The sequence below is a fragment of the Bacillus rossius genome, unplaced genomic scaffold (assembly GCF_032445375.1).
Source record: "Bacillus rossius redtenbacheri isolate Brsri unplaced genomic scaffold, Brsri_v3 Brsri_v3_scf27, whole genome shotgun sequence".
Taxonomy (NCBI): Eukaryota; Metazoa; Arthropoda; class Insecta; order Phasmatodea; family Bacillidae; genus Bacillus; species Bacillus rossius.
Genome location: NW_026962448.1, coordinates 215,060 through 227,616, shown reverse-complemented (window position 1 = coordinate 227,616; position 12,557 = coordinate 215,060). Strand labels below are relative to the sequence as shown.

General features: G+C 60.4%; 2 non-coding genes across 2 annotated transcripts; both read left to right on the top strand.

The window, feature by feature from the left end:
• The first annotated feature begins 4,781 nt into the window (after positions 1 to 4,781).
• On the top strand, positions 4,782 to 4,944 carry LOC134544038 (U1 spliceosomal RNA). The gene has a single exon (XR_010077471.1). It is a non-coding gene; the product is annotated as a U1 spliceosomal RNA (small nuclear RNA).
• A 6,303-nt stretch (positions 4,945 to 11,247) lies between these two features.
• Positions 11,248 to 11,410, top strand: LOC134544030 (U1 spliceosomal RNA). The gene has a single exon (XR_010077463.1). It is a non-coding gene; the product is annotated as a U1 spliceosomal RNA (small nuclear RNA).
• Positions 11,411 to 12,557: the final 1,147 nt, after the last annotated feature.

The window sequence follows — 12,557 nt, the reverse complement described above, 5'->3', positions numbered from 1 at the left end:
GTGCCAGGTGGTGGTTGCAGGTCGGCGATGTGAAGGGTGAAGAGAAGGGGTGAAAGGATGGCGCCCTGGGGGACGCCGGCCATGATGTGACGGGGGTCGGAGAGTTCGCCCTCCACCCGAACCCGGAAGGTACGACCCCCCAGGAACGAGCAGATGAGGCGTATGAGATGAGGTGGAAGGTCGGTGGCGGAGAGACGGTGAATGAGTTGTGAATGGGGCACGGAATCAAATGCCCGGGCAAGGTCCAGAAGCACCATGCCCGTGTGTTGGCGCCGTGCGAAACCTTGGACAGCCAGCACCTCCACACGGGCGATGGCGTGGGAGGTGGAGTGACGTTTGCGGAAACCGAACTGGTGATGGGGGAGAAGATGCAAGAGGTTGACGTGAAGGAGAAGGCGTGTGAGAATGGTCCGCTCTGCGACCTTAGAGATGATGGGTAGAAGAGAAATGGGGCGGTACGATGATGGTAGGGAAGGGGGCTTCCCGGGTTTGGGTATGGGTGAGACAATGGCCACTTTCCAAGGGGTGGGGAAATGACAGAGAAGGAACATCGCGTTGATGATGCGGGTAAGGAAGACCGTCGCCTTCCGAGGAAGAGCACGGAGGACGGGTGCAGGCAGAGAGTCGGAACCGGGGGCAGAAGGGGGCTTGAGACGGAGGAGGAGTGTGCGCACCTCCGATGGCGTGGCGAGAGGGAATGGCAGAGAGTCCGGAAGAACGGGCAGAGTGACGTGATGTGCGAGGGGGGGGGGGTGTGTCCCCGTCGTCCGAAGACTCGGAGGAGAGGGTGGGGGGGTCAGCGGAGGCAAACGTGGTCGCGAGGTAGGCAGCGACCGCCTCCGATCGCTCAGGGGCAGTCTCCGCCACCCCGGCCGGGTGGGTGAGTGGGGGAATAGTGGTGGGGACCGATCGGAGGCGCCGGACGTAGGTCCACAGAGAGCCGGATGCAGAGGCGAGGGAGCCGAGACGCCGGGTCTCCAAATGCGCCTTCCACGCCGCGACCATCCGGCGGCACCGGCCCCGCAGCAGGAGGAACACCATCCGTGTCAACGGGGACCGGTTGGCCTGCCACAGGCCGCGGAAGCGATCGCGCAGGACCACGGCGTCACGCAGGTAAGGCGGGAAGGGGGTGATGCGGGTACTTGGAGTGGCCAGCGGAATGTGAGCGGAGGCGGCCGCAGAGACGGCCCGGGTGAATGACACGACGTTGGCGTCGAGACGGTCGGGGGTGTCGAAGGGGAGGGTGAGGTCGAGTGATGATGAGAGGGTGGTCTGGAACCCATTCCAGTCGGCGTTGCGGAAGTCGAAGCGGGGAAGGTGCGGGTTGGAATGGGGGTAGAAGTGAAGGGAGCCGAGGACGGGCAGGTGATCCGAGGCCCCGGCGGTGAGCGTGGTGAGACCAGAGATGATGGGGAGCGGTGTGGTGAGGGCGAGGTCGATGATACTGGGATGACGGTGGTGCTGAGCGGGGAAGAATGTGGGGGTGGCGGGGGCGCAGATGGAGAGGTTAGTACGCCGGAGGAGCTGACGGAGGGAGCTGCCTCGGCGGTTGGCCGCGACGCAGCCCCAGTAGGGATGGGCGGCGTTGAAGTCCCCGGCCAGCACGACATGGGCATCGAGCCGACCGAGGGCGACAACGGCGGCAGAGGGGAAGGCAAATTGGGGTGGGAGATACACGGAGACTAGAGTCAGGGAGTAGGGCTGTCCGAACAGGCGCACGGCCACAGCCTCAGTCGCGGGTGAAGGTGGAATGTGTCGGCGGTGATGGGTGAAGGTGTCGCGCACCAGGAGTGCCACCCCACCCCCCCGACCATCACGGTCGGAGCGGTGGACGGCATATCCCGGGACGCGGAGGGGTACAGCGGGGGTCAGCCAGGTCTCTGATAGGAACACGACATCGGGTGAGTGCTCGTCGACGAGGTGAAGGAAGTCGAGAAGCTTAGGGAGCAAAGAAAAGGCGTTCCAGACTAGGAGCTTAAGGGGCGGCGGGGGATCCATCGAAGAGACCCAGAAGCGCTTGGAGGAGCACCTCGAATCTCTCCGAAGGGGACTTGGCATGGGACAGGGCGGTCAGGGTGCGGCGAATGAAGGGAAAGTACTGCCGAAACAGCTGGATGAGGTCACGTATGATCGTGGTGAATGAAGTGTCGTCAGCGTCCGGTCGGTGAGATGAGGGGTCCTGAGGTGCAGATGGAGATGGCCCGTCGTGGGAGGGGAACAGGGTGGCGGCGGCGGAACCGCGCCGAGTCCAGGCGTTGGAGGTGACGGCGGGAAAGGCACGAGCGTCGGTCAAGTTTGGCGGTCGCGGTCGCGGTGCCGGGGTGGCCTCAGGCTGTTGTCGGGGGGGGTGGCGTCTGAGGTAGGCCTGGTTCACCCGGCAGTCCATGGAAGTCGCGAAGTGCGCCTCGCCGCAATTGACGCACTTCGGAGTCGTCGATGTGCACTCGCGGGACCGGTGGGGCCCGGCACACTTGAAACAGGCCACCGGCCTCTCGCAGCGTGTGGATGGGTGGCCGGCCTGCTGGCACCGGTAACACTGCGGGACCCGCCCGCTGCCACGATAGCGTTCGACGGAGACCACCCAGCAGCCCAGGGAGCGTAGAGCCAGGAAGGGAGCTGCCTCCCCCAGGTGGTGAGTATTAACCAGGAACGGACGGGTCGTGGCGGTGTCGGTGACGCGGAGCGGAGTGACGGAAGCAACGAGTAGGTCCAGGTCGAGGAGGGCGGCGTGCACCTCCTCGGGGGTAGTGGTGAGTGGGAGACGCTTCAGGACGAGTCGGTCCCCCTTCTCGTCCTGTCGCAGGTGCGTGAAAGGCTGATGGCCGAGCTGGGTGAGGTGGTTGTATAGGAAGGTGTGATCAGCGGCGTTAGAAGTGTAAAAGGAGGTGCGGCCGTCGACGGAGGTGATGGATAGCTTGCCAGAAAGGAGCGACTGAAACGATTGGGCCAGGGTGAAGGGGCTGGTGGTGATGGGGAGGCGGCAGCCGATGGGCGGCATGCGGGTAGGCTTGACGGTGGCGGCGGCGGAGGCAGATGCGGGGGCGGCAGCAGGTTGGGTGGGAGGCCGGGTGCGGGGTCCAGGTGCAGATGCGGAGGTGGATGGTCGAGGCGACGGCTGACGAGCAGCGGAGGTCGATGGCTGAGTCGCGGCGGTCGTAGTCGGTCGGGGGGTGGTGCGGCGGGTGAGGTGTGAGATGCGGGATGACGTGGATGGTGCAGGTGACGAGTCCCGGGACGAGGTCCCCTCCTCGCCGGCGGAGTCGAGCTCGAGGGCGCCAAACCGGTTGGAGATGGAGGTGCGGTCCTCGGCGCGCCCCATCCTCGGCCGCTTCACCGTCCGGCGGGGGAGGCTGAAGCCGGTGTCCATCGGCACGTCCCGGGGGGCCGCAGGCTCGACAGGGATGAGTGGCAGTGAGGGGGAAGGCGCTGAGAATGGTGAGGAGATGGGGTGAGAAGCAGAGGGGGTGAAAGTGCAAACTGTCGTGGTCGTCATGGTGGTGGTCGTGGTGGTGAGGGTTGCTGCCATGGTGACGTCCGGGGTGAAGGGGGTGTCGGAGCAGAAGCCAGGTGGCACCATCTGGTGACGCTTGGACTCCGACACCTTCGTGCAGCGCTCCTGGGTGCGGATCCCGTTCCGGCTGGGGGTGGGGGGCGGCGAGCATCCCTCTGCTCCAGCATCGCCCGAGGCACCCGTCCGGTCTCGGTGGCCACCAGGAGGCCTGGTGTAGTCCCTCAATGGCGGTTGGAGTCGGCCCTCAAAGTCGGAGTCCCCCAGGGGCGGGTCCTCCCCGGACCCCCCCTCGGCCATGCCGACGAGAAACAATCAAGTCGGCAGGCCAAGAGCCACACCTGGGAGGAACTACTCTTCTCGGCCACCTGGTGACAGCCCCAGGAAGCAGCAGCAGCAGTCAGCAGTCAGTTAAAGGTGGAAGAAGATGGAGTGAATATAATAGGAGTGACGCTGAGTAGAACTTGTAAATAAAAATAAAATAATAATTAGTGGAACCCGAGGGTTGAATTTATTTCTGCAGAGTCCCCCCAGCAATGCCCAGGGGGGGACCCTGTTGCTTGCTGCTGAGAGTTACCAGATCCGGATATGCACCCAGCAGCAAGTCTTCGCACCAGAAACGACTGGTCGGATTATAAAAGCACGCGAGGAAAACTCGAATTAACTAAGGAAATCCCTGCAAACCACTCAGAGTAGCACCTAAGAGCAGTTTGAAGGGAAACCAGAGCACGGTTGAAACTTTGAAAATCCGGACTATATAGGAAAAATGTGCGGACCACCACTAATGGTGAAAATAGCGTACGGTCGTGCAGCCTGAAGCCGCGAATCGTCCGAAAATCGCCTCGTGGGACACGGCACTCGATATTTCGTGAAACCCTAGGTATGTTGCTAATGGAAAAAAGTTCCCCTCTCGACTGTGCCGTGGTGCCCGCCTTTTTGCCGAGGCGGACGCGACGACCCGAGTGCCGCCACGCGGCAAACGGTGTAACCAAGTGCCGCCACGCGGCAAACGGGGTAACCAAATGCACGCGGCGGTCGACCGTCGCCGTGGGTACAGAAACAAAGGAAACGAGGTGCGAGTAGAAACGGGCAGTTGTAGGAAGAAATTGTATTTGCATTGTTGGTGTGTACTGTCATGTAGTGTGATGAACTGGCACGGGAGTGTTATGTCTGGGGAAAGAGCTGTTTCGGAGGTAGAAGTACATAACCTCAAAACACGTTGATGAGGTGGTCCGAGCTCCAAGTGAAATAGAAAAGCGAAACACTGCGCAGCATACTTACCTGGCGTAGGGGCTACCCTGATCAAGCAGGGGGTTCCCCCAGGGTGAGGCTCTTCCCTTGCACTTCGGTTGAGCTGACCTCTGCGATTACCCCAAATGTGGGTAACTCGGGCGCGTAATTTTTGGTAGTCGGGACTGCGTTCGCGCTGTCCCGGTGAAAAAATTTCAACTTAGTAGTTGTGAAGTAGTGTTAAGAATTATGTACAGTGAAGTGTAATTTTTTTTTTTTTTTTCATCTGTGTATGGTATGTAATGCATTCGTAGGTCTCAAGTTTACGGTGCCTTGGCGAACAACCCCACCGTCTTGAAAGTGCGGAAGGAAGGTACGTAATTGTGCATGGTAATAGTTGAAAAAAGAAAAAAAAAATTCCCATGAACGATACTTGTCCAATTCGATTTTTCAGATTTCCCCCTCCCCGCCTCACCCCCGGGCCCAGTGGTTTAACGGTAACCGGCCCAGTGTGTAAACACTGGGCACAACAAAAAATTGTTTAAAGACTCATCAAATGTTCCCCTCCACGGAAATCTTTAGTTTTTTTTTTTTTTTTTTTTTTTTTTTTTTTTATAAAGTGGGGCCCCTAGGGGCCCACACACAAAAACATCATTTAATACATAAAGATACATACAAGGCAGTGGACAAGAACACTGTACAGAACATAAACACAAAGATGAAGAACATGACGATGCTGGACCCCGCCAACACGGAGGTTCTTGAAGGTCCCGGCTACTTGTTGGGTGGAGGGGGGGTGAGGGACTGCTGGGGGTGAAGAGATGCTGATCCAGGAGCCGCGCAGCTGATGGAGGCCGCGCGGAGAAAACGGCGATGCTGATGACGATGGGAAGAAGACGGAGTGGCGATGTAGATGGTGAACTATGGTGGCGGGTCCGCGGAGGCTACCGGTGGACGTGGAGGTCTACGCCGTCATCTACCGGGCCCACCGGCCGCCGGGACGTCGTCAGCGTCGTCGTCGGAGTCGTCGCGTAAGTGGTCAGTCGAAAAGAGCGGTCGTCGTGGGTGGGGTGCAGGAGGCAGCGGCTCCGCAAGTTGAAGGATGATGGGGTTGTCGCTGCGTCGGCATCGGCGTAGGAAGTAAGTTGTCATGGAGCGAAGGAGAGGGTGAAGGTGGGGCAGGCCGGAGTCTGCCAGGAGAGTCAGCCTGGAGGTGGCGCGGGGGAGTCCGAGAAGGAGACGAATCCCCAGGAAGTAGGTGCGGGTAATGGGGCGAAGGTTGAAACGGGATGAATGAACCCACACGGGGGATGCGTAGGTGAAGCGTGGGATGACGTAGGAATGAAATGCGGTGATGCGAACCGGGAGGGGGGTGCCAGATGAGGGTCGCAGTATCGGTGCCAGCTGCGCCAAGACCGCCCTGGATTGAGTCTTCATGGAAGCAAGGTGCGGGATGAAAGTGAAGGTACTGTCCAGGGTCACCCCCAGATAGCGGACCTCGGGTGACCAGGGGATGGCAGTGCTGGAAACTCGTGGGGGGTGGTCCTGGCGTGGGTGGATGCGTGAGAAGAGAATGGATTGGGTCTTCGAGCAGTTCAGCCCGATGCCGTGCGCGAGGAACTGAGTAGAGAGTGATGTGAGCCCGCGGCTCAGGCGGTCGCCGAGCATCCGCTCGGAGACGGAGGAAGCGAGGAGGCAAGTGTCATCGGCGTACTGAACCAGGTGAGTGCCAGGTGGTGGTTGCAGGTCGGCGATGTGAAGGGTGAAGAGAAGGGGTGAAAGGATGGCGCCCTGGGGGACGCCGGCCATGATGTGACGGGGGTCGGAGAGTTCGCCCTCCACCCGAACCCGGAAGGTACGACCCCCCAGGAACGAGCAGATGAGGCGTATGAGATGAGGTGGAAGGTCGGTGGCGGAGAGACGGTGAATGAGTTGTGAATGGGGCACGGAATCAAATGCCCGGGCAAGGTCCAGAAGCACCATGCCCGTGTGTTGGCGCCGTGCGAAACCTTGGACAGCCAGCACCTCCACACGGGCGATGGCGTGGGAGGTGGAGTGACGTTTGCGGAAACCGAACTGGTGATGGGGGAGAAGATGCAAGAGGTTGACGTGAAGGAGAAGGCGTGTGAGAATGGTCCGCTCTGCGACCTTAGAGATGATGGGTAGAAGAGAAATGGGGCGGTACGATGATGGTAGGGAAGGGGGCTTCCCGGGTTTTGGGTATGGGTGAGACAATGGCCACTTTCCAAGGGGTGGGGAAATGACAGAGAAGGAACATCGCGTTGATGATGCGGGTAAGGAAGACCGTCGCCTTCCGAGGAAGAGCACGGAGGACGGGTGCAGGCAGAGAGTCGGAACCGGGGGCAGAAGGGGGCTTGAGACGGAGGAGGAGTGTGCGCACCTCCGATGGCGTGGCGAGAGGGAATGGCAGAGAGTCCGGAAGAACGGGCAGAGTGACGTGATGTGCGAGGGGGGGGGGGTGTGTCCCCGTCGTCCGAAGACTCGGAGGAGAGGGTGGGGGGGTCAGCGGAGGCAAACGTGGTCGCGAGGTAGGCAGCGACCGCCTCCGATCGCTCAGGGGCAGTCTCCGCCACCCCGGCCGGGTGGGTGAGTGGGGGAATAGTGGTGGGGACCGATCGGAGGCGCCGGACGTAGGTCCACAGAGAGCCGGATGCAGAGGCGAGGGAGCCGAGACGCCGGGTCTCCAAATGCGCCTTCCACGCCGCGACCATCCGGCGGCACCGGCCCCGCAGCAGGAGGAACACCATCCGTGTCAACGGGGACCGGTTGGCCTGCCACAGGCCGCGGAAGCGGTCGCGCAGGACCACGGCGTCACGCAGGTAAGGCGGGAAGGGGGTGATGCGGGTACTTGGAGTGGCCAGCGGAATGTGAGCGGAGGCGGCCGCAGAGACGGCCCGGGTGAATGACATGACGTTGGCGTCGAGACGGTCGGGGGTGTCGAAGGGGAGGGTGAGGTCGAGTGATGATGAGAGGGTGGTCTGGAACCCATTCCAGTCGGCGTTGCGGAAGTCGAAGCGGGGAAGGTGCGGGTTGGAATGGGGGTAGAAGTGAAGGGAGCCGAGGACGGGCAGGTGATCCGAGGCCCCGGCGGTGAGCGTGGTGAGACCAGAGATGATGGGGAGCGGTGTGGTGAGGGCGAGGTCGATGATACTGGGATGACGGTGGTGCTGAGCGGGGAAGAATGTGGGGGTGGCGGGGGCGCAGATGGAGAGGTTAGTACGCCGGAGGAGCTGACGGAGGGAGCTGCCTCGGCGGTTGGCCGCGACGCAGCCCCAGTAGGGATGGGTGGCGTTGAAGTCCCCGGCCAGCACGACATGGGCATCGAGCCGACCGAGGGCGACAACGGCGGCAGAGGGGAAGGCAAATTGGGGTGGGAGATACACGGAGACTAGAGTCAGGGAGTAGGGCTGTCCGAACAGGCGCACGGCCACAGCCTCAGTCGCGGGTGAAGGTGGAATGTGTCGGCGGTGATGGGTGAAGGTGTCGCGCACCAGGAGTGCCACCCCACCCCCCCGACCATCACGGTCGGAGCGGTGGACGGCATATCCCGGGACGCGGAGGGGTACAGCGGGGGTCAGCCAGGTCTCTGATAGGAACACGACATCGGGTGAGTGCTCGTCGACGAGGTGAAGGAAGTCGAGAAGCTTAGGGAGCAAAGAAAAGGCGTTCCAGACTAGGAGCTTAAGGGGCGGCGGGGGATCCATCGAAGAGACCCAGAAGCGCTTGGAGGAGCACCTCGAATCTCTCCGAAGGGGACTTGGCATGGGACAGGGCGGTCAGGGTGCGGCGAATGAAGGGAAAGTACTGCCGAAACAGCTGGATGAGGTCACGTATGATCGTGGTGAATGAAGTGTCGTCAGCGTCCGGTCGGTGAGATGAGGGGTCCTGAGGTGCAGATGGAGATGGCCCGTCGCGGGAGGGGAACAGGGTGGCGGCGGCGGAACCGCGCCGAGTCCAGGCGTTGGAGGTGACGGCGGGAAAGGCACGAGCGTCGGTCAAGTTTGGCGGTCGCGGTCGCGGTGCCGAGGTGGCCTCAGGCTGTTGTCGGGGGGGGGTGGCGTCTGAGGTAGGCCTGGTTCACCCGGCAGTCCATGGAAGTCGCGAAGTGCGCCTCGCCGCAATTGACGCACTTCGGAGTCGTCGATGTGCACTCGCGGGACCGGTGGGGCCCGGCACACTTGAAACAGGCCACCGGCCTCTCGCAGCGTGTGGATGGGTGGCCGGCCTGCTGGCACCGGTAACACTGCGGGACCCGCCCGCTGCCACGATAGCGTTCGACGGAGACCACCCAGCAGCCCAGGGAGCGTAGAGCCAGGAAGGGAGCTGCCTCCCCCAGGTGGTGAGTATTAACCAGGAACGGACGGGTCGTGGCGGTGTCGGTGACGCGGAGCGGAGTGACGGAAGCAACGGGTAGGTCCAGGTCGAGGAGGGCGGCGTGCACCTCCTCGGGGGTAGTGGTGAGTGGGAGACGCTTCAGGACGAGTCGGTCCCCCTTCTCGTCCTGTCGCAGGTGCGTGAAAGGCTGATGGCCGAGCTGGGTGAGGTGGTTGTATAGGAAGGTGTGATCAGCGGCGTTAGAAGTGTAAAAGGAGGTGCGGCCGTCGACGGAGGTGATGGATAGCTTGCCAGAAAGGAGCGACTGAAACGATTGGGCCAGGGTGAAGGGGCTGGTGGTGATGGGGAGGCGGCAGCCGATGGGCGGCATGCGGGTAGGCTTGACGGTGGCGGCGGCGGAGGCAGATGCGGGGGCGGCAGCAGGTTGGGTGGGAGGCCGGGTGCGGGGTCCAGGTGCAGATGCGGAGGTGGATGGTCGAGGCGACGGCTGACGAGCAGCGGAGGTCGATGGCTGAGTCGCGGCGGTCGTAGTCGGTCGGGGGGTGGTGCGGCGGGTGAGGTGTGAGATGCGGGATGACGTGGATGGTGCAGGTGACGAGTCCCGGGACGAGGTCCCCTCCTCGCCGGCGGAGTCGAGCTCGAGGGCGCCAAACCGGTTGGAGATGGAGGTGCGGTCCTCGGCGCGCCCCATCCTCGGCCGCTTCACCGTCCGGCGGGGGAGGCTGAAGCCGGTGTCCATCGGCACGTCCCGGGGGGCCGCAGGCTCGACAGGGATGAGTGGCAGTGAGGGGGAAGGCGCTGAGAATGGTGAGGAGATGGGGTGAGAAGCAGAGGGGGTGAAAGTGCAAACTGTCGTGGTCGTCATGGTGGTGGTCGTGGTGGTGAGGGTTGCTGCCATGGTGACGTCCGGGGTGAAGGGGGTGTCGGAGCAGAAGCCAGGTGGCACCATCTGGTGATGCTTGGACTCCGACACCTTCGTGCAGCGCTCCTGGGTGCGGATCCCGGTCCGGCTGGGGGTGGGGGGCGGCGAGCATCCCTCTGCTCCAGCATCGCCCGAGGCACCCGTCCGGTCTCGGTGGCCACCAGGAGGCCTGGTGTAGTCCCTCAATGGCGGTTGGAGTCGGCCCTCAAAGTCGGAGTCCCCCAGGGGCGGGTCCTCCCCGGACCCCCCCTCGGCCATGCCGACGAGAAACAATCAAGTCGGCAGGCCAAGAGCCACACCTGGGAGGAACTACTCTTCTCGGCCACCTGGTGACAGCCCCAGGAAGCAGCAGCAGCAGTCAGCAGTCAGTTAAAGGTGGAAGAAGATGGAGTGAATATAATAGGAGTGATGCTGAGTAGAACTTGTAAATAAAAATAAAATAATAATTAGTGGAACCCGAGGGTTGAATTTATTTCTGCAGAGTCCCCCCAGCAATGCCCAGGGGGGGACCCTGTTGCTTGCTGCTGAGAGTTACCAGATCCGGATATGCACCCAGCAGCAAGTCTTCGCACCAGAAACGACTGGTCGGATTATAAAAGCACGCGAGGAAAACTCGAATTAACTAAGGAAATCCCTGCAAACCACTCAGAGTAGCACCTAAGAGCAGTTTGAAGGGAAACCAGAGCACGGTTGAAACTTTGAAAATCCGGACTATATAGGAAAAATGTGCGGACCACCACTAATGGTGAAAATAGCGTACGGTCGTGCAGCCTGAAGCCGCGAATCGTCCGAAAATCGCCTCGTGGGACACGGCACTCGATATTTCGTGAAACCCTAGGTATGTTGCTAATGGAAAAAAGTTCCCCTCTCGACTGTGCCGTGGTGCCCGCCTTTTTGCCGAGGCGGACGCGACGACCCGAGTGCCGCCACGCGGCAAACGGTGTAACCAAGTGCCGCCACGCGGCAAACGGGGTAACCAAATGCACGCGGCGGTCGACCGTCGCCGTGGGTACAGAAACAAAGGAAACGAGGTGCGAGTAGAAACGGGCAGTTGTAGGAAGAAATTGTATTTGCATTGTTGGTGTGTACTGTCATGTAGTGTGATGAACTGGCACGGGAGTGTTATGTCTGGGGAAAGAGCTGTTTCGGAGGTAGAAGTACATAACCTCAAAACACGTTGATGAGGTGGTCCGAGCTCCAAGTGAAATAGAAAAGCGAAACACTGCGCAGCATACTTACCTGGCGTAGGGGCTACCCTGATCAAGCAGGGGGTTCCCCCAGGGTGAGGCTCTTCCCTTGCACTTCGGTTGAGCTGACCTCTGCGATTACCCCAAATGTGGGTAACTCGGGCGCGTAATTTTTGGTAGTCGGGACTGCGTTCGCGCTGTCCCGGTGAAAAAATTTCAACTTAGTAGTTGTGAAGTAGTGTTAAGAATTATGTACAGTGAAGTGTAATTTTTTTTTTTTTTTTCATCTGTGTATGGTATGTAATGCATTCGTAGGTCTCAAGTTTACGGTGCCTTGGCGAACAACCCCACCGTCTTGAAAGTGCGGAAGGAAGGTACGTAATTGTGCATGGTAATAGTTGAAAAAAGAAAAAAAAAATTCCCATGAACGATACTTGTCCAATTCGATTTTTCAGATTTCCCCCTCCCCGCCTCACCCCCGGGCCCAGTGGTTTAACGGTAACCGGCCCAGTGTGTAAACACTGGGCACAACAAAAAATTGTTTAAAGACTCATCAAATGTTCCCCTCCACGGAAATCTTTAGTTTTTTTTTTTTTTTTTTTTTTTTTTTTTTTTAACAAAGGGAACTCCCACTGAAGGGAGTTACCCACCAAAAAATTCATCTCTAATATAAAAAGCGGATACAGGTGAACACAAATAAAACACAACATAGAACACGAATACATGGCCACAAGGGCGAATGGTGACAATCTTTATTCAACACTGACGAAACGGGGCCCCTCCGACGATACCGTCCTAGAGGTCCAGCTGCTTGTTGGGCGGCGAATCTTCTGTGGGCTGCCGGGGGCGACTCGGGGCGCAGAAGGTGCCGGGCCGCAGATGAAGACGGTCCGGAGCAGTGGCGATGTTAGGCAGTAGTTCACTGAGAGCAGAGATCTTGATGGGATGATGCCTGGTAACATTCCTCAGAGCCAACCGTGGACGTGGTGATCACCGTCGTCAGCTGCCGGGCCCACCAGCCGCGACTGCACCAGCGTCAACGTCATCAGGGTCAGGGCGTCTCAAATGATCGTAGGTAAAGAGCGGTCGGCGGGGGTGAGGGGCGTCAGGCAGGGGCTCTGCAAGGAGTCGGATCAGGGGGTTGTCAGAACGCCGGCAGTGGCGGAGAAACTTCTTAGTCACCTTGCAGAGCAGCTCGTGTAAGTGCGGGAGCCCAGTCTGGTCCAGGAGGGTCTGTCGTAAGGTGGCGCGAGGGAGACCGAGCAGGAGGCGGGCACCGAGAAAGTAGGACCGGGCGATCGGACGGAGGTTGTACAGAGAGGAGTGGACCCAAGCCGGGCACGCGTAGAGGAAG